At 39.3% G+C, this 26,397-nt stretch overlaps 1 protein-coding gene across 2 annotated transcripts in view; it reads left to right on the forward strand.

Moving 5' to 3' along the window:
• The window catches only part of RAB6B (RAB6B, member RAS oncogene family), a 1,686,561-nt gene that overhangs the window by 952,511 nt on the left and 707,653 nt on the right, over positions 1-26,397 (forward strand). The gene's annotated exons all lie outside the window — the stretch shown is intronic.

Consider the following 26,397-nt stretch of genomic DNA (forward strand, 5'->3'; position numbering starts at 1 on the left):
AATAAAGCAGTCACAGGTCTTTACATAGATACATGGGAGACCAGTAGTATGTTAAAAATGTTAATAAAGCAGTCACAGGTCTTTACATAGATACATGGGAGACCAGTAGTATGCTAAAAATGTTAATAAAGCAGTCACAGGTCTTTACATAAATACATGGGAGACCAGTAGTATGCTAAAAATGTTAATAAAGCAGTCACAGGTCTTTACATAGATACATGGGAGACCAGTAGTATGTTAAAAATGTTAATAAAGCAATCACAGGTCTTTACATAGATACATGGGAGACCAGTAGTATGTTAAAAATATTAATAAAGCAGTCACAGGTCATTACATAGATACATGGGAGATCAGTAGTATGTTAAAAATGTTAATAAAGCAGTCATAGGTCGTTATATCAATACATGGGAGACCAGTAGTATGTTAAAATGTTAATAAAGCAGTCACTGGTCTTTACATAGATACATGGGAGACCAGTAGTATGTTAAAAATATTAATAAAGCAGTCACAGGTCTTTACATAGATACACGGGAGACCAGTATTATGTTAAAATGTTAATAAAGCGGTTACAGGTCTTTACATAGATACATGGGAGACCAGTAGTATGTTAAAATGTTAATAAAGTAGTCACAGGTCTTTACATAGATACATGGGAGACCAGTAGTATGTTAAAATGTTAATAAAGCAGTCACAGGTCGTTACATAGATACATGGGAGACCAGTAGTATGTTAAAAATGTTAATAAAGCAGTCACAGGTCATTACATAGATACATGGGAGACCAGTAGTATGTTAAAAATGTTAATAAAGCAGTTACAGGTCTTTACATAGATACATGGGAGACCAGTAGTATGTTAAAATGTTAATAAAGCAGTCACAGGTCTTTACACAGATACATGGGAGACCAGTAGTATGTTAAAAATGTTAATAAAGCAGTCACAGGTCGTTACATAGATACATGAGAGACCAGTAGTATGTTATGATGTTAATAAAGCAGTCACAGGTCATTACATAGATACATGGGAGACCAGTAGTATGTTAAAAATGTTAATAAAGCAGTCACAAGTTGTTACATAGATACATGGGAGACCAGTAATATGTTAAAATGTTAATAAAGCAGTCACAGGTCTTTACATACATACATGGGAGACCAGTAGTATGTTAAAAATGTTAATAAAGCAGTCACAGGTCTTTACATAGATACATGGGAGATCAGTAGTATGTTAAAAATGTTAATAAAGCAATCACAGGTCTTTACATAGATACATGGGAGACCAGTATTATGTTAAAATGTTAATAAAGCAGTCACAGGTCTTTACATAGATACATGGGAGACCAGTATTATGTTAAAATGTTAATAAAGCAGTCACAGGTCTTTACATAGATACATGGGAGACCAGTAGTATGTTAAAATGTTAATAAAGTAGTCACAGGTCGTTACATAGATACATGGGGAGACCAGTAGTATGTTAAAAATGTTAATAAAGCAGTCACAGGTCATTACATAAATACATGGGAGACCAGTAGTATGTTAAAATGTTAATAAAGCAGTCACATGTCTTTACATAGATACATGGGAGACCAGTAGTATGTTAAAAATGTTAATAAAGCAGTCACAGGTCATTACATAGATACATGGGAGACCAGTAGTATGTTAAAAATGTTAATGAAGCAGTCACAGGTCTTTACATAGATACATGGGAGACCAGTAGTATGTTAAAATGTTAATAAAGCAGTCACAGGTCTTTACATAGATACATGGGAGACCAGTAGTTTGTTAAAAATGTTAATGAAGCAGTCACAGGTCGTTACATAGATACATGGGAGACCAGTAGCATGTTAAAAATGTTAATAAAGCAGTCACAGGTCTTTACATTGATACATAGGAGACCAGTAGTATGTTAAAATGTTAATAAAGCAGTCACAGGTCATTGCATAGATGCATGGGAGACCAGTAGTATGTTAAAAATGTTAATAAGGCAGTCACAGGTTCTTACATAGATACATGGGAGACCAGTAGTATGTTAAAATGTTAATAAAGCAGTCACAGGTCTTTATACAGATACATGGGAGACCAGTAGTATGTTAAAATGTTAATAAAGCAGTCACAGATCGTTACATAGATACATGGGAGACCAGTAGTATGTTAAAATGTTAATAAAACAGTCACAGGTCTTTACATAGATACATGGGAGACCAGTAGTATGTTAAATGTTAATAAAGTAGTCACAGGTCATTACATAGATACATGGGAGACCAGTAGTATGTTAAAAATGTTAATAAAGCAGTCACAGGTCGTTACATAGATACATGGGAGACCAGTAGTATGTTAAAAATGTTAATGAAGCAGTCACAGGTCTTTACATAGATACATAGGAGACCAGTAGTATGTTAAAATGTTAATAAAGCAGTCACAGGTCTTTACATAGATACATGGGAGACCAGTAGTATGTTATAATGTTAATAAAGCAGTCACAGGTCGTTACATAGATACATGGGAGACCAGTAGTATGTTAAAATGATAATAAAGCAGTCACAGGTCTTTACATAGATACATGGGAGACCAGTAGTATGTTCAAATGTTAATAAAGCAGTCACAGGTCGTTACATATATACACGGGAGACCAGTAGTAAGTTAAAAATGTTAATGAAGCAGTCACAGGTCTTTACATAGATACATGGGAGACCAGTAGTATGTTAAAATGTTAATAAAGCAGTCACAGGTCTTTACATACATACATGAGAGATCAGTTTGTGATGAAAGCATTTCAGAAGGAATATCTAAGATTGTTCTTGTTGTTAGTGTAAAGGACTTAGTCTTGGGACATTTGAAGGTCCAAGCTGAAAATATAGAGCATTGATCACTTAAAGAGTTTGGTAAACACTTCCAGGGTATGGGTTTTGTTAGATATGTTAGTAGTAAGTATAACTACCAAGGAACTGTTCGTGGAGTTCCCTTGTGAAGGAAGTCATGTTAATTACTGATAAGTTACCGGCCTGTTAAGTTTTTAGTCGGTCTCTCCAGTCAAGGTTATGATCACCAAGAAAGATAATTTTGCTGTATTTAGATAATTTTAGAATCTTGTTTAGTATTGTTTCAGTTAGCGAAAGGACAAAAAGTAGGGGAATATAAACAACTGCTAGTCAAATTCTTGTGAATCCCCCAAATAAGATTTTAGCTAACAACATAGGCACTGGAACCACAGAGTGAGGGGGTAGGACCACCCCCCACACACACTTTTACAACTGCATGAACTATAAGGACTTATGCGTGCATTGCACATTATTTAAACACTTAAAAGTGCGTAGAAAAAACTATCACATCAAGCCTGCTGGCCATCCATGGTAAGGAGGTTTATTTATGTGTTTCCCCCCAAGACTGTGTCCTCCAGTTATGTACATTATGTGCTCCGTTCAGTTTATCAGTAACTGGTAGCTGGTGTACTCCATTTATGTATGTTATTTGCTCAGTTCTGTTTCTCTAGTAGCTGGTGTGCTCTTTTCAGTTTTTCCAAGTAGCTGGTATGCTCGGTTCGGCTTTTCTAGTAGCTGGTGTGTGTGTGTGTGTGTGTGTGTGTGTGTGTGTGTGTGTGTGTGTGTGTGTGTGTGTGTGTGTGTGTGTGTGTGTGTGTGTGTGTGTAGTGTGGTGAGCTCCATTCAGCTTTTCTAGTAGCTGGTGTATGTGTGTGTGTGTGTGTGTGTGTGTGTGTGTGTGTGTGTGTGTGTGTGTGTGTGTGTGTGTGTGTGTGCGTATGTGTTTGTTTCTGAAGCTCAAACCCTGTACCTTATGTACAAGAGCCTTTGGTCTGTTCCTCTTAAAATTTGTGGTTTTCTGGCAAATCAGTGAGAATGTAATTCACCAAATAATAATAGCCCTTTAAGGTACAGGAGTGGACTTTAGTGGCAGTAAAGTATACAAAACAAAGAAACTAGTTACCTGGCAGGAAATCTCCTGGCAAACGGTATGAAAATAACAAGTGCTGACACAGCATTCAAATAATGGTTGTACTCTAAATGCCATTTATTTAAGTTTGCTAACTGGGGGTACTGGACTGTTCCAAAAGGACCCTTTTTAGCCCCAGCCTAGGAATACAGAAGCATCATGTAACAGCAGGTTACAATAACAGCATTGCAAGACACACATACAGAAAATGGTTACAAAATACATGCACTGTTCTAAGCACCATGCTATATTTAAGGAGAAAAAACTGAATGTGTGTTTTGCTGAATTAATTCTTTTTCTATAATTGTGTGACATTACTACTATTAAAACATGCATGTTATGTGTTTTTTAACTATTAAACGTACATTTCTTGTTCATCAAATTACTAAAAATGTACTACTTGTAATATTTAATACTATGTAATATGCATTAAAAAACAACAGAAACAGAATAGTTCATGACAATAATAAAAGTGTAATAAATACAAGCTTTCACATATAAACAAGTACTTAAAAAACTCCAGTGTGCACTCCTTATATAAAATAAAATAATTAATTCATTTAAATTAACTACTTGAATAGTGATGTAGACAGGAGCCTGCATTCTCTACCCACACCACCACTTGTGATTCAGGGAGTTTAGTCCATAAGTCTCAATTGTCTAGATTTTCACAAAATATTTGGCTCATACTTTTTGGTTTGTTCCTCTTAAAATTTGTGGTTTTCTGGCAAATCAGTGAGAACGGAATTCACTAAATAATGATAGCCCTTTAAGTTTCAATCTTCTTATCTTTTTTGTAAACACATGGTAACACAAAACACTATTTTAGCAACTTTCTAAGATAATACAAGCAATATTTAAAATTTGTCCCTGGTTTTGGGCCTTTGCCCCCCCCCCCCCCAATAAAGTTTGGCCTTCTTCCAGATTTCTTCTGTGAAATTGAGAGATTTAGTTGTGTCATGTGGATGGTGCAGTTGTAATGTTATTGCCTCACAGCAAGAGGTTCTCTGGTCTGATTCTTGTCTGGGGTGCCATCTGTGTGGAGTCTGTATATCCTCCCTGTATTTGTGTGGGTTTCCTTTGGGCACTCCAGTTTCCTCCCATATTACAAAGACATACATCTGGAGCATTTCTCCCTAGGCCTCTGCTGAAAATTCACTTTGTTCCAAGTTGGACTTTCCTGTTAAATAAATAAAAACTTTTACAAGGATCTGAGAGCTATAGGGGAAGAGAAGTTTAGTTCTGTTTATTCCAAGTCTGTTTGCATTGTTAGTAGCACACCAGGTAGTAGCCTTACTTTTGATGCAAAAGGCTGTGGGTTCTACTCCCACAGTATGCAGATGGATCACTGATACTGTACTGTGTTCTACTTTAAAGGGAGTGGATGCTACAGTCCCGTGAATGTCCTTTGGAGGAATTACCTAGTAACTATGAACTTGTTATCAGTTTGCCATCCATTCCTATTGCAATATTACTAGCTTATCATTTTTTAATGTAACATAGGCAAAGTATTCTTCAAGGGCAACTGCCACTTTATTTGTAGATGAAACAATGAAATATAAAGTTGTTTCCAAGCAGCAACCTCTTCATTAGTTACAGATCCCTTTAATGTGGAATTTTGTTTGGCATATACATCTCAAAAGTAAAAATAAATACCAAAGGGCTTTGGCAAGCTAAGTTTGAGATGACTGCAAGCTAGGAGCAGTTATTGAATCCCCAAATTACTTAACCATCATGCAGAAAGGTTTGTCCCAAATAATAACTGATGTCAAAATCATGACAATGCACTCTGAGAACTGACCCAATTGTTTGGCATTTGGGAACTTGTGTGTACAGTGACCTAACATTTGACTAACATGTGCCCAGAGTTATAAGAAAGTCTTTCTATATTGCACAGCTTATAAACAAATTGATTGTGAATAGATCTAGAGATGTTATTGTACCCCTTTACAAAGCTCTCATTAGATCAATCATTTTGTATAATGCCCACTTTGGCATGTATCTGTCCAGCACCATGCAACAACTGGAATACCTTCAGAGATACCTCACTAAAAGGATACAAGTCCTAAACAATAGGTCTTGCATGGACCACCTCAAAGATTTATTACTATACTCAGTATCCTACAGAGTGCTTAGAGGTGACATGTCTAGCATACAAGGCATCCTCCGACCTAATACAGATGGACCTACTGAACATCAATAAGTCAAATGGCATCAGAAATACTCAGTCCAGGTATCTAAACTGAATGTTGTGGAGAGATGGATATATATCACAGAGGCTACCACTGTTCCAGAACAGACTATCCATAAAAATAAAACAAAGCTCATCTGTCCATATTCAAATGCAAGTTGGATCTAAGGATGGGTAATAGAAAATTTACTCCAGAATTGCCCCTCATGCCACTAATGGATAAAGACAATTCCTAAATGCTGCATCCCTTACAAGGGTCCCCTCAAATTATCTATGGTATGATCACAGTTATTCTCACTAGGGCTGATGTACAATTATCAGCCATGGGATAGGTAAGACCAATCAGAAAATGTTAGCCAATTCCCTTTTGGTACTTGAATTAAGCTTAAAATGTCCTCCAAGTGAACCTATGTTGTGGTAGTAAATAGTTATAAAAAAATTGCCCTTTTTAGATCACTAACTGCCCCTGTCACCCTCTGCCCCCCCCCCCCAGTCTTCAACAGCTTCCAGCACCTATGGCTAGCAACCATATCGTTATCAGAGGAACTATTGCTTCAAGTCATGAGCAGTAAGGACAGGTTGTCCCTAGTTGTTGAAAGAACTCAAGCTCATAAAACTTAAGCAGATCCCCAGAAATCTCAACAGGCATTGCTGATCCATACCTGTGGCTCAACACTACAGTAGGATTGCAGCATACTGTTCAAGAACCAAGCAAGGAGCTAGCAGCAGTACATGCAAGTAACTTGAGTTGCGCGCTGTTTGCACTTACTGGCTATTCTTTGTGAATCATCTCTGACCTTGATGCCTTGTGCTTACCCACAAGTATCTCTTATAGCTAAGGGCAGGGATTTTTGAATTCCGCCCCATATTCTTTTCATACTCTGGCTAATAAATTAGCTTTGTTGTCACCTTCTAGTACTGGCTCTCTCATGCCTTCTGGAGCCTAAGTGTGTCACCACACAGGATGCATAGTATTCAGTGTTACCACGCAATGCCACTCTAGCCTTATTCCAAATCACCATACTGCAAATTTATTTAGCACCACATCTCAACAGGAAGATTTATATTATGCTTGTATTACCCTCAGACCACTTTTCAGGCAGCTCTTCTTCTGAGTTTGTTTAGTAGTGACATCAATACACACGAGGGCGGATATACTGTAACTCAGGGCAGAGGCTTACTCTATACAAAGACTGCCTTCCTATGCAAGTACTACCTGCTCTGTAAATGTCATAGCATTCAGACATGGACTACCAACTGTATAACTGATTTGGCCCTGCGGAGTCATAGATATAATCTTGAAAAACACTTGCCTGACAACAACAGGACCCGGAATAACCACTTAAAATGATTTAAAATAAATTGAACTTTATTGAACAAAAAAAAATACCAAGCACTTTCGCTCGGTTATTACCGAGCTTTTTCAAGGTGACAAAACACATGATGCTCAAATTAGAGCAGTTAAATACATTTAAACGTGTCACATGACTGTCCTTAATTAATTTAAAATTTTTTTTTTTAAATTTTTTAAGAAATCTCTTTTAAAGAGCATCAGCTCAAATCAATTGAACAAAAGACAATCCGACAAGTCTTGTGCAAATGGCAAATATATATTACTAAAAATCATCTTAATGAAATTTATCTCAAAAAGTCTAATCAAAACAACCGGGAAATCAAAATACACATATAACTAAATGTACAGGTCAAGCTAAAAATATTTAAGAATATGTAAGTGTTTAAAAATGTTACGTAAAAATGTATATAAATAAATAGATATAATCTTGGTTTACCCAATTAATTTTGACATGCCTATTGATGGCTACACTGTGTATTGTCACGGTCATTCCTCTGTTTTATTATGCAGTGCTGGCTGGTGTGTAACAAAAATCAGTGTCTCATTAATAACATATTCCAATATTCTAAAGCTTAGATATGCTTCATCGTAGTTTGCATTTTGTGGTGTGCTCACAACTAGTAGACCCTCAACATGGCCTAAAACTATTATAAGTAAAATGCAAATTGTCTTCAACATACAACTGAGCTCCGTGTCATGGGGAATCATTACTTCCATGACTTCCCATGAGATTAAATTTGGTCACCTATAACTCTCAATTCTAAAACTCACAAATGTGCCATTGAAGGGTCTCTGATTTGAAGTTTCAGCCTGAGTCTAGCAATAGACAATCCCAGGTCACATAGCAATGTAATTCTGACTGTAACCAGAGCTATAATGACCCTAGAATGTGCTGTTTTCTTCTAGTGTATGTTCTTAAAAGCTCCTACTCCACTCATCTTGACCGTGTGTACTCTATACCACTGTAGCTTGGTGACATTATCAGTGCCATTGATGTCATCTTCTCCAACATATGTATTTGTGCGTTTATTTATGACTTTGTTAACCTTGGTAGAAGTCTGATCTACAAACTAGTGAAGCAGTAGAATACAATGTAAAAAACTGCAGAATAAGACCTGGAGAAGTCCCACCATAGAGTGGGATGAAAAGCGCTTTAATAAACAGCTGATTCTTTGAGTGTCACTTTGGGCTCTTATTCGGCAGAACTCTGATCTACACAGACTATTTTTCATCTAAGCTTTGGTGACCAAAACAGCAGAAGAAAAACAAGATCACATAAAACATAACATAAATATAGGGTCTTTACAAGTACTAAATGCATTTAAAAGTTAGTTGTGTAATATTGTACAATGTTGGTGGAAAGGGAAAGTGTGGGGATGTGGCAGCTATATGCAGTAAAATCAAGAAGAAAGGGGAGAAGGGGGTAGATACCCGAGAGTGGGATGAGATCATGTAGAAGAAAGGGTATTTCATATAGAAATTGAAGGCAAATAAGTATGAGTCAGGGTGAGGGGGCAGAACACGGAGGTGGGAGTGTTTTTTGTTTAATAACTGTGTGGATATTAGCTAATGAAAGAGAAGGTGAGTAATAAGCGGATTATGGACTAATGGTGTAGTGGGTATGTTGAGGGCTTTCAAGAGATGTTTTAGTTAGCAATGCATTTGTAGGCTGCTTCAGTAGAAAGGAATTTCTTGAGTTTATATCCTGAAGAAATATCTGATTTGTCAGGCAAACTGAAAACCATGTGTAGACCATTATTGCTGTCTAAAAAAGAGGAGGGAAAAACTGAACTTCTGAGACAACCTGTTTGCTATAAATATACACAATAGCTAGCCTTGTAACTAGAATACAATCAGGCAAACCCAAAACAACTTTTTACTGTCTGCAAGGTTATACTCCTGTAATTCAGTAAAGGTGTAATCAGGCAAATTGCTGATAATGGAAATTTTGTGGTAATTAATGAGTTAATCCTTGCCTTAAACATAGAAATGCACTTCGCAGACACCTACACAATGTCACTCACTAAGACAACATTACTCTTGCTTTATCTGAGATCATTCAACCTGAAAACTGTAACTTTATTTATTTGTTACTATTTATTAATTGTGTAGGTGGGCTGCTCAGAAGACTCTTTTCAGCCATAACCCAGTTGAAAGATAATGATATAAAGATTTTAATAAAAGAAACATATCATTTATAAACATTGAACGTGTGATTACATAAAACAAATGTAGTTTTAACTCACACAACACATACTGCATGTAATTAACAACAATTTTATTAGATGTATTTGTTGTTGAGGTTGGCTAAGAACATGTTTAAGTAGGCCTGCTTTGCTAAAGTCTAACTAGAGATTATATATGTATTTGCAACTGGCTTCATTATGCAGGTTTTCAGACAGGGAATTTTAAACTTGGTAAGAGAATTTAGCTTGGTGATTTCACATGGATTTTTTTTTCCATAATGGAGAGCTTATTCTGGAAAAAGCACTTTCTCTAATAGCAGTTTTGAAAGGGGGTCTGTTAAGTAGTTGTCTTCTGAGTTTCTGGAAGAGTAAACATCTTCCCTATAAGCTATTTTTTTCACTGGTGGGCAGTGGCCTTCCTTTACTATTATGTACAGTAATGTACCAAGGAGATATGCTGCTCTCTGGTTACATACAGCCAATTTAGTCTCTCAAAGAGGTTGCAGTGGAGAGTTAATGGGTTTGCTAGTAGGAAAACCCATGTATTTCCTTAAAGGCAAATTCCCAGCTTAAAACCCTTCCCAAAATTCTTGAAATCTGCTTGCTCCTCATACATTGATCTGCCTTTGTAATTCAAAATCACACCTTTAAGTGTAGAACTGGAGCATGGAGTTGATGCAATACATGTTATATGCCTAATATAGGTTGAAAATTACTTGAGATTTCAAATTTACAAGAATCCTTCATCAGGAGTTATAAATGAAAGAAACAGAAAAGCAAGATTGTGCCTTATTTTAATTAATTAATTAATTAATTAATTAATTAATTAATTTTTATATTGTGGTACTACCCAGTGCATTGTGGAAAGAAGAATTTTTAGTGAAAAATAAAATCTGGTAAATTTGTCTGAACTATGGCATTTTCAGGATGAATAAGTTAGACAATTGTAATAAAAACATGGAGTGATACAAAATTCAGTGTTATATTTAAGACTGAGATGTGATCAAAACTTTTATTTTGGTTTGTGGTCGTGGATGGCCTTTATGCAAATTGTTTAAGTGGAGTAGATTTATTGCTACCAATGAATGTTGACACTTGTGCCAAATGGGTCTTACCTGGTTAACACCAAACAAATATATATAGTGCATACATAGAATATACATATATTACTCAAACACACACACACACACACACACACACACACACATATATATATATATATATATATATATATATATATATATATATATATATATATGGGATTATAATGTTGATGGCAAAAATGTCGACTACACAAACATTGACAATCAACTGCGCATGCATGAGGAAAACTCTTACTGCATGAAAACAAAAAATAAAAGCAAATTACATTGTTTTTTGCAGAGGGACAAGCCCCCATGTATCTCACTATCCCCCTGTTAATTATATATATATATATATATACTAACTCTGTGATTGCAGTCCCTGGGCAAAGGGAATATTCCACCATCCAGGGATTGTTGATGTACCACATCTGTCAGCCATCTGCATATGCTGACCAAATGTGGTCAGTCAAGCAGCTGTCAACATTTTGCTGTGTTGAGCAAATTCAGGAGTCCTATGTATATATATATATATATATATATATATATATATATATATATATATAGAGAGAGAGAGAGAGAGAGAAGGAGAGAGATACACATACTTATGAGTATATTCTGAACCGTTATCTTGCAAGACAACATCTAAACAATTCAATACAAAAATGGCAATAAATACATCTGTTACAAAAGAAAAGCACTCTCCTCTTTTAATTGATTAAATAAACACACACAAAAAGCATACCCCAAAACAAACAATGCCACTAAATCATATTTGTCTGAATAATGATTCTGTTAGCAAAAGGGTTTCCCCTCTTACTTATGGTTTCATAGGTACTTAGAAGGCTTTTGATTTGTGAGGTTCTTAAGAAGCCTAACCCTGCATTTACATGGTAATTATTAGCATTATGTTTTTTTTTCATTATTAATCTCGAAAGATGGACTGCACAAATATATGTTGATTACTTACATGTTTCTCTTGTCTTTGAGGGCTGTTGGAGCTATATCAGTTGTAAATTTGAGGTTAGTCATTCATTTGTCCAAGTTCAGTTTGACCAGAGTAAGAGAAGTATTATACGTGGAAGGGAATCTGGTTCCATAGATGTATTATTCTCTGTGATACATAGCTATCCATCACGCTTTGTTAATCTTCAATGGAGACTGAAGTCCCTTGAGCAGGTGTTTCTGTTACCACTGGACTTCCAAATGTGTAACAGGTCTAATAGATTAGGATCTTTTGAGGCTGTGTATGAAAGCAGAGGTCCTCTCTCAATAGCCTGTATGATATCAAGAATAGAGACAAGGCTGTAAAATGGTTTGGGTTGTTTTTATGATTGAGGCCCTTGAATTTTAAGTGAGGAAGGATTGTGGTCATTCCAGCTGTGACAACCGTTTGGACAGGTACACTAAATTAAAGCCCTAATGAAAGCAGAGTACAGAGAACAATTACATTCCTGGAATTGAAAACCGTACTCTTCAATATAAGCTATGCAATAAAATAGGACTACCTTACAATAATGGATATGTGGTGGTCAAAGCACTGTTCAGCATCAATACAGATTCCCATATCTCTAACTATGGGATCATTTTCCAGGGTGTGTTGTCAGTGTGGTAGTTACAAAGGGGGTCATGCTTCCTGAAGGATACAGTTATACATTTCTTTACATTTAGTTTCAGTCCATGGTTTTGGTATCAACTATTTGTTTCATATACTCTCTTGTAGGATTATGGTGTCTTCTGAAGAGTTTATGACAGCACAAACTTTGCAGTCACAAAGAAACACACACACACACACACACACACACACATACACACACAAACACACAAAAGGTGACACTAAATTCAGTTTAGACACACAAAATACTGCCTCCCTGTATGCTCACAATAAAACAAAGTAAATTTATGTCATTGAAGAACATATAAGCTCAGAGTTGATTACTTTAAGTAACCAAGCGGGTGATATATGCATGCATGCTGCTATATTTATTTATTTAACATTTTGTTTACCGGAAAAGTCCGACTTGGAACAAAGCTAATTTTCTGTGGAGGCCCAGGGAGAAACGCTCCAGACACTTGTCTTTATAATGTGGAAGGAAACAGGAGAACTGGGAGAAAACTTGCACAAACACAGGGAGGACATGTAGATTCCATACAGAAGGCACCCTAGCCGAGAACTGAACCAGCAAACCTCTTGCTGTGAGGCGATAATGCTATTGTTGCGTCACCGTTCAATGATGCTGAAACTGCAGGCTTATGCAAAAAAAATCTGCATTTTTTGGTCAAGGATATTTGCTGTCAGTTTGTTCATAATTATACCTTTCACAGATAATCTTTCTACATTCCACATAGACTCAAAATGTTAGCATTTCCTTTTGCATAAAACATTCGCTGCCACTGAAAGCAGCTTACATTAATAGCTGCATCTTAAAGCTTGCAGTAACATTCCATAAACTTTCAACTAAAGTAAATAGTTATTCCTGCAAGCAATAAGACTTAGGAAAGTTGTTCTCAAATAAAGGAATTACCTACATGATTTATTTTTGTACAAATATCTGATTGCATATCTCATGAAAGACCAGTAGATACTGTACAGACAACCAGATAATTGACAGATATAGACTCTGGTACCCCAATAGTCAGATGGCTTGATAGCAGTGAACTCTAGTTCACAGATAGCAAGCTGATGGACAACAGAAAGTATTAAAACTACAACAGCTAGAGAGTGGTTGGTGATGATCCCCAGCAGTCAGATAGGTAGAAGATTCGTAGAAGGAACCCTGTGTCCCAAAATGCAGCTACTAGATATGAGTAAGGTTATTGGGTTTGCAATGGATAGGAATGAACCCTGGCAACCCAACAGCCAGATAATGGAGAATAATACCCTGTATACCTCAAGAGCTTGGTGATAAAATGGCATGTTATTAAACAGATGGGAGAGCTAGCATAATAGATTTAAAAGGAATAACCTCAGACTGTATGGGCTACAAGAAAGAAAAGAAGGAAGTGATATGAAGCAGCTGTTTTACTTTTTTTACCTTCACTTTGAAGTGTGCAAAAGCACTGATATGTTCCTTTACAAGGCCTTGCCACCAGTTAAACCCAAAATGCACAGAATCACATAAGAAATCAAGACTTGCTGCCATTAGGATTTGTGAATTAAAATAAACACTACACTTAAAAAAAAAAAAAGTGTAGTACAATACAAGATGCATTTGTCACTGATGACAGAAACAAATAACAAACTACAAACACTACAGAGCAAAACTCCAAATCCATTTAAAAACAGAAACTTACAGCTATGATCAATTTAAAGATGCTAATGCTTTCTACAAAGTGTCCGCTAAACCACCGTAGTAATGGATGCAAACTCTAATGTCGCCCCTTTCCTCGACCCTAACCCTGACCAGATATATGTAGTAGTTGGAACACCCACAAAGCTTCCTTATCATAAGAATTCAGGATATAAACACATTGTCCTGTACGGATCGCCATGAAGCAGTATCTCTAAACTTGGGTCTCCTACAGGTTACTGAGAGGCAATCTGTGCCTGACCTATAAGACATTTTCAGATCTAGCTCTGATGAACCTGTTGCATATCATAAAATGAAGATTATCAGAACCACTATATCAAAGGCAACATAAATAGGACATATTGGCAAAACAGATATTTGTTTTAGGAGATCCCCATGCTCTGTGAAGCATAGTCGATCTCTAACCATATTTAAGTATAACCTTGACCACTGGATGGGAAATCGGAAATTCCTCCCAGGTCTGGCCCCCATGTCTTTGAAAAGCAGATGTGGACAGGAACTATTCCCAAACTAACATAGCCTCCACATAACCTTCATAAACTTCCTAACATACCCCATCCTAATAAAAGCCCATGATACATAGGACGCAGTTGTGTTGGGTTGTGCAGTTAGCCTTATAAAGGCCCTGGTGTTCATTAGCCTAGTATACCTATGAACTAGTAGACCTATTTGCTGACTGAACCTAGCTGATTCATATTGTTTACAGTTAAGGATTTCCAGTTAGCAACCATCTCAAGCTGGTTCTTAACATACCCCTATTTCCTGACACTACACAGAGCATTCTTAAGTTTATAATAAGCATCTATTTATGCTGATGGCTGCTCTGTTTGGCATTGGAATATCAATTAGCTATTAAAGCTTTGGAGCCATTTAAGATGCTGGACTTTTTAAAATCATAACATCAGAGGAGGTGTGTGTGTGTGTGTGTGTGTGTGTGTGTGTGTGTGTGTGTGTGTGTGTGTGTGTGTGTGTGTGTGTGTGTGTGTGTACATGTGCTCCACATTCATTCTGAAAACCTTTCCTACCAATAACAGCTCATTACCACTGACCTAAGGACATTCCAATTACCTACATTCAAAGAATATGCACAGCTACCCGTAAGAATCAGAAAACATTTGCAATTGTTCAGTCACTGGACTTTACTTACATATCTTCTTTTTTCATACACTTGTTAGGCAGTGTGATGACCGTGCCCTGGCCCAGCAATCAAGGAGCCTCAATCCTCACCACTAACACAAGGGAGGTCATCTCATAGAAGAGGAAATTTACTTACATATCTTCTTTTTTCATACACTTGTTAGGCAGTGTGATGACCGTGCCCTGGCCCAGCAATCAAGGAGCCTCAATCCTCACCACTAACACAAGGGAGGTCATCTCATAGAAGAGGAAAGGATAACAAATACACACAGTAAAGTACAATGTACCTTAAGTGCACACACAGATCACAGTCAATCTGGGGCTGGTTGCTCCCCAGGTCCCCAATAAGACTCCCCACTGGCACAGCTATAGGGTCCAGATCTCAGCCAAGCTGGCAAGCTAACGTTCAGTACCGTCTGTCCCACCAGTGCTTCGTGCCCTGCCCAAGTAGCTGACACACCACACACACTTTGAGATAAGTATTTATACAACTTCAGAGACACTCCTGGGAAAGGCTGAATCCGATTCTCTAGCTGTGCCCCTTTACCCAGACTATATGGTAGTAATTTCTGCCACCACCAGCTAACAATAATCAGCTACCCAAATGCCCTTGAAAGGGTGTCCAAGTATTACTGTGCAATATTATTATCCAATTGGTAATGTGGCTATTCAGTCTAAGGCTTATTATAGTAGCCTATTACAATGAACTCTATAAATATGCAATGTACTCTAGAGCCTACTATCTCTACACAAACCAGCCACAAGTAAAGGTTTTAAAAAATTTAATAATAAATAATTAAAAACACAAGACAAAACTACTACACCATAAAGATATCTAAGAGTTCAGAGATCACACAGAAACTTAAAACAATACAGTAGGACAGGTCTGATGTCAAAGAAAAACGTTAATCTAACTTTCTAATCTTTAGCTATTCTTAAAAGAAAACGCAGTGCTATAATCCTACTTACATACATAAAGAGCATAAGCAGTGCTGGTGTTGATGGTCCAAGACAAAATGCTTCCAGTCTCTCACTCAACAATAATTTTTAAACTCACTAACAAACAGCTCTGCTATGGCCCTGCCAGATTACATAATTTTGACACTTAGGTTTCCCCAGTATACACATTACATCATTTTGACACTTAGTCTGGAGTTCCCAGGCCAGCAAACTACATTATTTAGCAATCTAACACCTGCTCAGGAAACTACAACAATAAAAGACATTTCACATGTTGTTGTTGTTTGTCTTTTGGCTTTTCCCGGTTAGGGGCCGCCACAGCGGAACTCCGGTCCACTAATGATTGGCAGTAGATTTTCACAAATGATGAGGTGCCAGCTTGATGTTCAACCTTCAATGAAGACACGCCCATTTACGCATGTCTTTCAAACGCCCACCCAACTGCGGGGAGGACATGCAAACTCCACACAGAAGGCACTCCCTGCCATCCAGCCGAGAATCGAACAGGAGAACCTCTTGCTGTGAGGCAACAATGCTACCGCTGCACCACCGCGGATGTCAAAAGACATTTCACATGTATACTCTAACAATTATTCTTAAAGTTAAGAAAATAGAAAGAATGTGTTCAGCCAGCCGCTTTGGCAATACTTTTTAGATAATTGTAACTTTAAAGAACATATGAAATGCTTGGGTTGATTTTCCTTACAGCAGATGTCAATGTTGCAACAGTCTTGAAGTTCACATTTTACAGTGTTTTCTTTCATTTAAAAATACAAGCCTGTATTTTAAATTTATTTATACAAATGATAGAATTATGTATCAAATTCTATTTGACTAGGCTGGCAGCCTCAGCCCATCTTTCCCCAATCTTCACATCTCTTCCACCATGGAGAACTCAAGCTAGTTTTTCAAGTGACCCTTGAGAAACGCCACTTGAGAGGGTAAGGTCTATCTGAGGGTACCTCACTCCATTCCCTGTCTTGAGAGAGCCCATCTGCATTGGCATTGCTAATCCCACTGCGGTGCTGCACTGACATATCATATGCTTGCAACCCCAGGCTCCATCTTAGCAACTTGGCCTTTTGCTGACTGGCTCTGTTTAACCATGTTAGAGGGTTGTGATGTGTCATTACAGTGAATTTTCTTCCTTACAGACAAGGCTGAAGTTTCTGCAATGCCCACACTTTAGCTAAAAATTCCTTTTCTACAGCTGCACAGCATTCCTCCCTGGGTTGGAGCCTACAACTGAGATAAACCACTGGGTGCTCTTCCCCCCCTGAAGAAATCTGGCTAAGTACAGCCCCCACCCCATAGTTTGAAGCATCCACTTGCACAACAAATTGTTTACTGTAATCTGGACTGGCTAACACAGGGTGTCCTCTCAAAGCTTCTTTAAGCTTCTGAAATGCCTGCTCACATGCTGGGGTCCACACTACCTTATCTGGCCGGTTCATCCTTGTCAGGTCTGTGAGGGGAAGCAGCTATGGTACTATAACTGGGGACAAACTTTCTGTAGTACCCTGCTGTCCCTAAGAATGCTGTCACCTGCTTTTTGGTAACAGGTGCAGGCCATGCCTGAATAGCTTCCTCTTTGGCAGGTTCTGGCCTTATCCTACCACTCCCCACCCTATATCCTAGGTAGGAGACCACTGCCATATCCACCTGAAATTTGCTCGGCTTAATGGTCAACCCTGCCCTCTGTAGTCTGCCCAGCACCTCCCTGACATGCTGAAGGTGCTCTGGCCAGAAATGGCTGTAGATGACAATATCATCTAGGTAAGCAACAGCAAACCCTCCTGCTCCTGCTAGGATATTATCCACCAGCCTCTGGAAAGATGCTGGGGCATTCTTCACCCCCAAAGGGAATCTTTGTGAACTTGTACAAGCCAAAAGGAGTCACAAAGGCTGACTTCTCTCTAGCACTGGGAGTCAAGGGCACCTGCCAATAACCCTTGGTAAGATCAATGGTTGTAAGATACTTAGCCCCACCCAGCTGCTCTAGGGCCTCATCTGTCCTAGGTATGGGGTAAGCATCCGACTATGTGTGACTATTTAATTTCCTGTAATCCACACATAACCTGGAGCTGCCATCCTTCTTTGGCACCAACACCACTGGTGAGGCCCAGGGACTGTTGGACTCTTGAATCTCCCCTAGTTCCAACATCTCCTGTACTTCTTCCCTCAGAGTCTGTCTGACTCTCTCAGGCACCCTATAAGGGGCCTGCCTAATAGGCTTTTGGGATCCTGTATCCACCTGGTGCTGCACCAGGTGGGTGCTCCCTGGTTTCCTAGTGAACATGTCCACAAATTTCTCGAACCTGGGTAGGAGATAGCTGCTGGGATATTGCTATCCCTTCCACCGAGGTGTCAGCCAAGCCTTACTGAGGAGATCAGTCCCCAGATCTCCCTCAGACTCTTCCTGCAGTCCACTGCAAATGCTCAGCACAAGGGCCTCCCTATCATTGTAAGGTTTCATCATGTTAACATGGTACACTTTGTGCTCCTGCTGTCTGCCTAGCACTTCCACCATGTAGTTAACATCACTTACCTTTCTTACCACCTTGTAGGGTCCCTCCCAAGCTGATTGCAGCTTGTTGTGTCTGACAGGGATGAGAACCATTACCTGCTGCCCCACAGCATATTCTCTAACCCGAGCATTCCTGTCATACCACACCTTTTTCTGTTGTTGGGCTTCTGCCAGGTTCTCCTGGGCCAAGCCCATGAGTTCCCTGAGCCTTGTCTTGAGGTTTAGGATGTATGCCACAACAGACTCCTTGGGAGACTCACACTCACAGTCCCACTCATCTCAAATTAAATCTAGAGGTCCCCTCACCCTATGCCCATACAACAACTCAAAAGGTGAAAAACCTGTGGATTGCTGGGGAACCTCTCTGTAAGTAAACAACAGATGGGGCAAATATTTGTCCCACTCCCTCTTAAGCTGATCTGCAAATGCCCATAGCATGGACTTGATTGTAGAGTTTAACCTCTCAACAAGACCATTAGTGTGGGGATGGTAGGGGGTGGTCTTCATGTGCTTCACCCCACAGGACTTCCACAGACAAGCCAGCATGTCTGACATGAAATTGGGACCTTGGTCAGTCACTATTTCTTTTGGGAAACCTACCCTGCTGAAAATTTCTAAAAAAGCATTTGACACCTTCTCTGCCTCAATGGAGGACAAAGCCACTGCCTCAGGGTATCGTGTAGCACAATCCACTACCACTAGGATATACTTTTTCCCTGTGGAACTTGGGGTACTCAGAGGACCCACAATATCTATAGCTACCCTCTGAAATGTCTTCTCAGTCACAGGCAAAGGCATCAAAGGAGCTCACACATTGTCTCCTGCCTTGTCTACCTTTTGGCACTGCTCACAGGTCCTGCAGTACCCTGTTACATCTCTGGAAATTCCAGGCCAATAGAAGTTTTGCATAATATGCCTCTTTGTATGTTTTATGCCCATATGACCTGCAAAGGGAATATCATGGGCTATGGCTAGAAGCACCAGGTGGTAAGCTCTAGGCACTACCAACTGCTGTACTCTCTCACCTTCTAGCCCTCTTCAGGAGTCCACTCTTTGCATAGTAACCCTTTGTCCCAGTATACAGATTCCCACTTCCCTTGAGAATCAGATGCCTCCCTAGCTACTTGCCGCAGGCCTTGCAGTGTAGAGTCTGAGATCTGAGCCTATCTCAACTCTCTCCTTCTAACCCTTCCCAGCTTCCCTTCCACAGGAAGCCTGGCATCCTTTGACAATGGTGCCTCACTGTCAGCCTGGGTACTACACCTCACCTCTACTTTTGCAGTCACTCTGTCCAAGGGACCATCAGTGCCCACAAGCAATGTGGCTCACTCCCTGAAGTAACCACCTCACCAGTCCTGGCTGCAAGTATGCAGTCTGTCTGGCTCTCCCCCAGGCTACAAGACCCACATGCTTGTCTCCTAGCCTCATTGCATTTAACTGCATGAGTACATAGTACTGCCTCATCCAAATCCTTCCCTCTCAAGTCATCTGCAGGATGGTAGTTCCATACCCCTGTTGTCTCAAGACACCCCACTATTGGCATTTTGTCTTTCCCACTTACTTTCTCCCTCACCTTTGGTTCCCCACCTTGCCTCCATGGACATCTGTATGCCACATGGCCCCACTGGTTGTATTCAAAACATTTCACCCTAGCTCCTAGATGTGTACCTGGAGTAGTGGCTTCCCCTGCTACTGGTGGATTCTGTTGGGGTTGTCTGTGCTGCCCACCATGGGTTCCTTTAGACCCAAGAGCAGTACTGGGGGTCACCTTCCTGTGCAGGGCTGCCCTGCTGACCAGGTAGAGATCTCCCTTTTTCCCTAACTCATCTGAAGTAGCACATTGCCTATCAGCTAACCAGATCCTCATGTCCTCAGGCAAAGTGCTAAGGGCTTGTTCCCTCACTAAAATGTCTGCCAGCCCTTCAGAAGTGGTGACCTGACATCCACTCACTTATCTATGAAAATAAGTGTTCAGTTCAGCAACATATTCACATACATTTTCATCTGCCTTGCATCTGTGCTCACGAAACTTTTTCCTATACATTTCAGGTGTTAGCTTAAAACATTCTAACAGACATTTCTTTACAGCAGTATAATCAAAACAGACAGAGTCAGGCATTTGTGATATACAAGTTACAGCTTTCCCATGGAGTAAGGGGGTCAGGAACCGTACCCAGAGCCTTTGGTCAACACTATATTGTTTGCATACCCTTTCAAACATGTGTCAAAATTATCCCCCTCTTTAAATTCCGGAAGGAATTTACTGACCTGTTGTGCTTTTGGGGTCCAGTTACTCCCTTCCCCATTACCTCCATGACTCCGGCGAAGAGTCAGCATTTCCCTCTCATGCTTCCTCTGATGCTCCTTTTCTTCGGCTTCTATCTCCAAACACCTGGCCTCCAACTCAAGTCTCTTTAGCTCCAGCTGTATTTTTAAGTCCACTGCAGAAAGGTTGAGCTGTCCATTTTCCTAGGATAGTGTATTTCCACTGCCAGTCTGATTGTCCTTTGCAGAAAGTTTGAGCTGTCCATTCTCCAAGGATATTGTATTGCCACTGCCAGTCTGATCGTCCTCCAGGATGTTGTTTTCTGATGCAGCTGTAACCAAGGCTGCAATCAGGTCTGCCTTAGTCAGGTTTCCATGCACCAGTCCTCTAGCCTGGCACATCTCCACCAGCTGGCTCCTTGTCAGCTTTCCATACTCCTGTGCTGACATGCTGCCTGCTCACCCTGACTAACTAAGCTGACAAAAGAAAACAATTGTGATCTGAACTCTGATTATACACTGTGTGGCTTATTTAGAGTACAAAACACCTTCAGAGATCACTGTACATAAGCTACAGGATTCACTCTACCCACACCACTGTAAAACAGATGTTTGAGGATATCTTATCCCAACCACTGCCAAACAGATATGTGAGGATATCTTATCCCACCACTGCCACCACTTGTGACAACCATGCCCTGGCCCAGCAATCAAGGAGCCTCAATCCTCACCACTAACACCAGGGAGGTTGTCTCATAGAAGAGGAAAGGATAACAAATACACACAGTAAAGTACAATTTCCCTTAAGTGCACACAGAGATCACAGTTAGGCTGGGGCTGGTTGCTCCCTTACTCTCCAGGTCCCCAGTAAGACTCCCAACTGGCACAGCTATAGGGTCCAGATCTCAGCCTAGCTGGCAAGCTAACCTCCAGTACCCTCTCTGTCCTACCAGTGCTTCGTACCCCTGCCCAGGTAGCTGACACACCACACACACTTTGAGATAAGTATTTATATAACTTCACAGACACTCTTGGGAAAAGCTGACACAGATTATCTAGCTGTGCCCCTTTACCCAGATTATACAGTAGCAATTTCTACCACCACCAGCTAACAATTATCAGCTACCAAAAGGCACTTGAAAGGGTGTCCAATTATTATTGTGCAATATTATTATCCATTTGGTAATGTGACTATTCATTCTAAGGCTTAGAGTGACTTATTACAATGAACTCTATAAATATGCAATGTACTCTAGAGCCTAATATCTCTACACAAACCAGCAACAAGTAAAGGTTTTAAAATATTTAATAATAAATAATTAAAAACACAAGACAAAACTACTACACCACAGAGATATCTAAGAGTTCAGAGATCACACAGAAACTTAAAACAATACAGTAGGGCAGGTCTGATGTCAAAGAAAAACGCTTAATGTAACTTTCTAATCTTTAGCTGTTCTTAAGAGAAAACACGGTGCTATAATCCTTCTTACATACATAAAGAGCATAAGCAGTGCTGGGGTTCATAGTCCAAGACAAAATGCTTCCAGTCTCTCACTCAACAGTAGTTTTTAAACTCATTAGCAAACAGCTCTGCTAAGCCCCTCCCAGATTACATCATTTTGACACTTAGGTTTTCCTAGTATACACATTACGTCATTTTGACACTTAGTCTGGAGTTCCCTGGCCAACAAACTGCATTATTTAGCAATCTAACACCTGCTCAGGAAACTACAACAATAAAAGAATTTCACATGTATACTCTAACAATTATTCATTAAGTTCAGACAATAGAAAGAATGTGTTCAGCCAGCCGCTTTCGCACAACTTTTTAGATAATTGTAACTTCAAAGACCATTTGAAATGTTTGGCTTAGATTTCCTTACAGCAGATGGCAATGTTGCAACAATCTTGAAGTTCACATTTTACAGTGTTTTCTTTCATTTAAGAACTCAAGCCTGTAATTTTACATTTATATATACAAATGATAGAATTATGTATCAAATTCTATTTGACTAGGCTGGCAGCCTTCGCCCATCTTTCCCCAGTCTTCACAGGCAGTAAACCTGTTTTTTCAGAAATGGTGTCTGGTTACATGACTTGTTCAGAGTCACACAGTACACAAATGGAGGTAGAAAGAATCAAATTCCAGTAGTCTTGTAGTTTAATAGTTACCAGATGTATTTTCAGTACATGTGAGTTTTATAGAAAAAGAAGTTTACTGTTTTTTGGCATGCTAAGTCTTTTTTTCAATGCAAGAGTAAATGGTAGCCAGTGTTTTTATGGTGAGCATGAAAAATTTGGTTATTCTCTGTGCTCTATATATTGTGTATATAAAATATGTAAATACGTTATTATACTATGGCATTTATTACTTTTCTCTCATAGGAAATATAAGGAAATGTTCTTTCATGTTTAACAGTGGATTAGAAGTAAATAGTTTCCACAGCTTATTTACTTCATTTTATTTTTGTCTTCAGACATCCCTAGATTCCCACCAGCTAGATATTGTGCCCTACTGTGCTCAAGCAAGAAAGGAAATATTTAGCTGTCACTGTATGACACCTACATTTAGACAATGAAAATTAAGAAATTAAAAAAATAGCACTTGTATCAGTGCAAGGAAGTAAGAAGCAAAAAAGAACAATACTTGCAAATAACTTAGCACACTTCCCAAGAAAATGTTTATTAGGTAACAAAAAATAACAGAACCAGTGCAGAGTAAAAACAAAACAGCATATAAATATTAACTAAGTTTTCTAATTATTAACTAAGTTTTCATGCAAAAGCACTTCTTCAGACTTCCATAACACCTACTTCCAACATTTTTTGTAAGAAAATTTAGTAAAAGAAGTTAAATGCTAGATCACCCTTATTTTAAGCTTCCTGTTTGCTATTCAAGTCTGAAAAGCAGGACAATAGCACAAATATCTACATAAAAAACACCAGATTTATTATAATCAGGATACTGTTTCATTTGATATATACATATATGTATAATTTTATATATACACACACACACATATATATATATATATATTGATATATATATCTATATCTATACATACATGCATACATATATATATATATATATATATATATATATATATGGATCTACCTTAGTTGATCGACAAGTTAAAAAAGCGAAAACAAATTCACCAACGCCAGAAGATCGCAAATCACTTCACCGACGCCAGAAGATCGACAAGGCAGAAGACCGATGGAGGAAGACACCGACGCTGAGAACACTGCGATGGGGAAAGGATGTGTAAGTATGCGGTAGTGACGGACGATAGGGTGCGAGTAAGGTAAGTGTGCGATGTTGACGGTGTGTAGGGGTAGGGGTGGGATAAGTGAGTTAGGGTTAGGGCGCGGGTTAGGTAAGGGTGCAAGTAAGGTAAGTGTGCGATGTTGGTGGTCTGTAGGGGTAGGGGTGGGATAAGTGAGTTAGGGTTAGGCGGGTTAGGTAAGGGTGCAGTAAGGTAAGTGTGCGATGTTGGTGGTCTGTAGGTAGGGGTGGGATAAGTGAGTTAGGGTTAGCGCCGGGTTAGTGAGTGTGCGATAGTGACGGACCTTAGGGTAAGGGTTTGGGTTAGGGTTGTAGATAGTTGTGTATGTATGGGTTAGTGTTCGCTTGTGAGGATTTTGGTGTGCTTGTGTTGTGTGTGTGGGTTTTGGATAGGGATTTGTTTTGTTTGTTGGTATGATGTGTCGGGTGTATGCAATGTCGTGTTTGTGCACTGTCGATCTTCTGGCCGGTGAAGTGATTTGCATCTTCTGGCCGGTGAATTCGCTTTTTTAACTTGTCGATCTACTAAGGTAGATCCATATATATATATATATATATATATATATATATATATATATATATATATATATATATATAGATATATATATATATATATACATACACAAAAGGATTCAAGGACGACCAAAGAACTCCAAAATAAATCTGTCTTTAATGAATAAAAATCTACTTCATCAACTTAAAGTTCAGCTCATTAAATACACTAATTAAAAAAAATCACATGACTAAAAAGCTTGCTTTCTTAAAGGCATACATCATAAAAAACACTCATAGGTTCAGAGATTCATAGGTTCATACTAGGCTATCTGCCCTAGGGCATTTATTAGCCTAGCCAGAGTGTGTTTGGCTTTCACCACCCATTTTAAATTAATTTTGCTATGCCCTTTTTCAAGGTTAGTATACTGTGCCTCTGTCTAACAGTGACACAGAAGTGATACCTGGGGTAAACCTACGATCTCCCATCCACTCATCAAGATTCCTCTTGAAGAGAGTCAACGAGGGACTCTGCCTAACCTAGACTGGGATTTTATTCCAGAGTGAAGGGAGCCTCTGGGTTATGAATCTGTCCCTCCAGCATGTCCTATTTATTTCAGTGCTGAGGTTCAAGTCTTTCGAGCGCGTAGCTTGATGGGATTTGGATTTTCTGAGGTGCAGCATGTCCATTAATTCCGGGTTGGACATGGCTTTATACGTCAGACACAGATTGCCTCTGAGCAGGCGGTATTACCGCCACTGAGTAGAGCTGGAGTTTCTTTAACCGGGCAGCATATGGCATCTGTTTGAGTCCTTTGATCCTCTTGGTGAGGTACTTTTGGGGTCTTTCCAGTTGCTGCAGGTGTCTGGTAAGGTACATCCCAAAAGGGGCATTGTACTCAATTATGGGCCTGATGAGGGATGAGTAAAGAGGCACGATGACCTCCCCTGATCTAGATGTGAATCCCTTCATGATTAGGTGGGCTATATAAAATGTTTTTCTAACCATTTTGGCCATGTGGTTGTCAAATGAGAGATTGCTATCAACTTGGGTCCCCAGGTCCCTAATTATTTCTTCTGTACTTAATGGATTACCACCTATGTGGTAATTTGTGGGCACTTTGTTTTTGCCAAAGGGGATGACTATACACTTTTTGGCATTTAGCTTGAGGCCATGGCTCTGGCACCAGTTGTCTGTTTCTATGAGGCCCTTTTGGAGGATGCTTGTGTCGGCTGGAAAGCCGATTATGGCACCAAGTTTGCAGTCATCTGCGAACTTGGTCAGCCACAGTCCTTCCATGTTGGCCTGTACCTCCGAGAAATATATACCGAACAAGAGAGGTCCCAGGACTGAGCCTTGTGGGACACCACTTGTAACTGGTTTGGAGTCTGACATGGCTCCAACAATTCTAACCATGTGGGTTCTGTCCTTGAGCCAGTTTGCAACCCATCTAGTGACATAGGGGTTTATATTTAAGCTGGTGAGCTTATCTATAATGCCCGAGTGGGGTATTGTATCAAAGGCTTTTGCGAGGTCCAGGTAGGCTGTGTGGACCACCTTCCCTCACAATGGCCTTGGTGACTGTTTCAAAGAAATCGACCAGGTTTAAGAGGCAGGATCTGCCCTTAACAAAGCTGAACTGGGTAGAATCCAGTGTCTG

Source organism: Protopterus annectens, chromosome 4.part1 (assembly GCF_019279795.1).
Source record: "Protopterus annectens isolate FY-2018-M chromosome 4.part1, PAN1.0, whole genome shotgun sequence".
In the NCBI taxonomy this organism is placed as follows: domain Eukaryota; kingdom Metazoa; phylum Chordata; order Ceratodontiformes; family Protopteridae; genus Protopterus; species Protopterus annectens.